Raw genomic sequence first — 3,947 nt, forward strand, 5'->3', positions numbered from 1 at the left:
ATTAAAATTTTGGTTGAGAATCGGATAAGAACTCTCCTTCGATCTCTTTAAGTTTGTAATTTTAGAGTTTTAATGAAGGATCTCGGATAAGAACTCTTCTCCGATCTCCACATGTTTATTAAAATTTTGATTGACAATCGGATAAGAACTCTCCTCCAATTTCCTTTTTGTTTGAATGAGGATCGAGTAAGAACTCTCCCCCGACCTCTTAGAATTTAACTACGATCGTATATCGTAAGAACCTTAGACTAAGGGTTCTGGCACCCAGAAACGCTGGGAACCCGAAAAAAGGCTTCTCTTAACCCATTGATACCTTATAACTAGGTAGGGGATACCAAACTAAATTTTATCGATCTCCTTTGTGATCGCCTTACCAGTACCTTTTGATAGACAATGTTCGATCTCCTTCGTTTACTAGTCTGGGATCCGATCTTACCTCTATCTCCCACTATACCAGGCTATCTCCTGGGCTCGTTTAGTGATTCGACTTCATAACTTTTCCTCTGGTTTATTATCCAAACTCTTATTATTTTAAAGAAACTCTCGTGTTAAGATACGGCTACCAACATTTTATCAAACTACCTACACGTTACCTGTAACCAGAACAACTACATTTGAAGGTAATGAAGGGTAAGAACGAATAAATAACATGAACTGATGAACAAAAAGGTAAACTTAAGAGAATAACCACCTTCGTGGGGCTTTTTGATATAACATAAACTTGACGAAAATTATGAGCATGAAAACAAAGAAAATAAGAACGAGCACTTGATAAAGCAACGGTCTAGACGCTCACCTGTAGGGGGGTTGAATCTATTGAACTATCTATGGAGTCACAAATATTGTGGAGGTGCGTGATAATAGTCTGGGGACTAATGCTTGCCTTGAAATAAAGAATACCAAGTTAGAATGTAGTCGAACTGAAGTAACAGTAACCGGGTTGGAATGAGATTGAGCTTGAAAAATAAAAGGTGGATATAAAGATGATGAAGACAAAACTGAAACTGAGAGATGGTATCACAGAGTAATGAACAAACTGAAAATGAAGAGTTTCAGTATCCAACACTCCTTCAATGGAAATACTTTAGAAAACTGGTTTCTAAAGTTTTTCTATTTTGAAAGCGTAAAAATAGCAGAGTAGCAAGACTGAATCAAGTTTCAGAGCCTTTCCACTATAATCACCACCCCTTTTTCTTCGTCCCCCTACAGTTTTTTTCATGCAGGTATTTATAGGGAACGGGTGCTCCCAATAAAGGGTCCGGATTTCCCCTGAGGGAGATGGAAGGTTTGGATTTTAAAGGACATGATCTGATGCCTGAGAATTGAAGAGAATCAAAATGAACGGCTGAGATCCTATTTAGAATATTTGTCCTTTCTCTTTTCTAATCCAACGGCTCAAAATCTTCTCATCAAGGGAGATCCGAGGGCTGGGAATAAAAGGCACTGGTCTTGTTGTCTTCTCTTTGATCCAAGGGCTCCGGGCTTGTCCTTACAAGTAAGATCAACGGTGGAGATCGAGATGTACAAGACTGTCATGACATGTCCTGGCACCTGTCAGCAATGTGGGCGATTCTGCAAATGAGGCATGCGGTGGAGATTTGATCTCGTCTGCAACGCTTTAACTATCTCGGCTCTGATTATGACGACAGTTATTGGAAGTTTTCTCATCCTCTCCTTGCTTTCCGATCTCCCATTCCTTCCGATCTTTCTAATACGATCCTTTTCCGATCTCTCATGCCGGGCCCCTCTCCCAATCTCTCCCATTCCAGAACCTTCTCCTCTATCCGGGCTGATTCAGTCAAAGCATTTATTCCTTCAGTTACCGAGGCATCCGCTTCGATTTTCGCTAGTAATAAATGCTCATACCCTCTCTATATATATGCCTTCAACGGGGCATCTTTCCGCATTTCATTTTCTCCTCTTTCTGCTTCTCAGTTCTCCTGTTCTAGCTGCTCCGGCAACAATTCTGGCCATGGCGACTGCTCTTAATCTTTTTTCGATTGTTCACTTTGTTCAACGACTGAAAATTTATGACCCCGGTGACTAGAAAATCACGATAACCACATCTGATGACAGTGAGAGAACCAGACTAATTTACTGATCAAGAACGAAAATATCGATCGTACCGATCTCGAGTAGGTCTACCGATATGATCGATGAACCGATTTCGGGTGAGAAGACTGCTAATTTCCCTCTTAACATTGGTGACCGCCTTTTGAAGTTCATTCAGCTCCTCCCCACATCGGGCGTCCCGACTGCGGCTCGGTTCTGGTTGATGACATCGACGAGGACTCCTCTCATTATCATGAGAGTCATAGTCACTCCATCTGAGCTGTAAATCTATCTGATGTCAATGGCTTGTTTTCTGAACAAACACATCTTTTGATTCAACCATGAGACTAGGCTTTGACATAGGTCTTTACTAGGTAGGATGTACTGCCGATCTTTAGAGATCACCCAAATAATGTAATCTGACCTTTAAGAGTTCTTAATGATGTAATCCGATCTCTTGAGATCGCCCAAATGATGTAATCTGACCTTTAAAAGCTCTTAATGATGTAATCCGATCTCTTGAGATCGCCCAAATGATGTAATCTGACCTTTTGGAAATGAAATGAAATTTTATTTTGATAGTTATCATTTTATTATTGCATTGGTTATTTTTCGATCTCTAATGTGCATATCTGATCTGATTCCTAACTGAGTTGCCCTTAGCCGATCCTTAATTCTGAACATCTGCCTTAATCCGCCAATCTTTAACCAGCCGATCTCCCCTTATTTATTTATAGAGTTTCTAGAATGTTCTTACGACGTGTCAGAAAAGCGGGCGAATTCCGCTAACTGATGCGCCGCTTGGGACACTGTGAGCATTGAATGCTCAGATGGGTATAAATAGGGGAAGGGCCAGCCAGTTGCTCCCTTATGTCATTTTCAGCACCTCGCGAACGATTCCAAAAGTCTCTCGTTTCTTCAAGTTCTTCCGACGCCGATCACATTCTGGTAAGGGTTTTGATCTTTCTCTTAGTTAAATTTCTCTCATTTCTTTGAAAATGAGCAGCGCTGAGGGTCAGAGAGCGGCGAGCCCCCCTTCCATCCATGTCTCGTGGTCATCGGATGAAGTTGAAGTGGTCGGACCAAGCGGGCGATCCCACGACTTCCACTTTAGTTCGTGGTAGAGCAGCTCAATCAAGGCAGACATCTTCCTCGGGTAGAGAAAATCCCTCAGTAGATGAGTTACCGTCGGTCCTCCAGGAGACCGATCTGCAATCCATTAGTCAAGAGTACAACCTCCAAACAGACTCCTTCGAACTTATCCGATGCCATGGCGATCTTAGAGCCGATCACTCCTTCGAGGAAAATGATGCGATCATGGTGTACGAAGAGCAATTAAAAGCCGGCTTCGGTTTCCCCTTGACGACTTCTTCAAGGACGTCCTAAAATTTCACCATGTCTCGGTGGCTCAAGTACATCCGAACTCATGGCGGATCCTGGTGGCCTTCAGAGGCCTCTGCTGAGCTAAAGGACTCGATCCTACAGCGAAGGTATTTGCGGAGCTGCATAGGCTCACTCATCGAAAGGACGATGAGTACTGGTTCTTTCAAGCAAAACCGCACTGTGGGCTCTTTACCGATCTGCCCTCCTCACTGAAGAACTGGAAAAATTGCTTCTTCATGTTGAGGAGCAAGATTCCAAATAGTTTCGAAGGTTTCCCCCGAAGCTGGCAATATCTGGTCCCACCACTTTCGAAGCATGTCGCCCTGAGTAGGGATGAGGGCGCAATGATAATGGAGCTAAAGGATCAGGCGGCCACTCAGAAGTTCTCCTGTTTAGATGCGGTGATGGCCGAACTGCACCATTGGATGATGCAGCTGGTTGCCGGCGAAGAACGTGGGCTTCAGCTCTCTGACCTCGGCCCTGGTACTTTCTACATCTCTGATCTCTGGGCC

Source organism: Hevea brasiliensis, chromosome 12, assembly GCF_030052815.1.
Source record: "Hevea brasiliensis isolate MT/VB/25A 57/8 chromosome 12, ASM3005281v1, whole genome shotgun sequence".
NCBI lineage: Eukaryota > Viridiplantae > Streptophyta > Magnoliopsida > Malpighiales > Euphorbiaceae > Hevea > Hevea brasiliensis.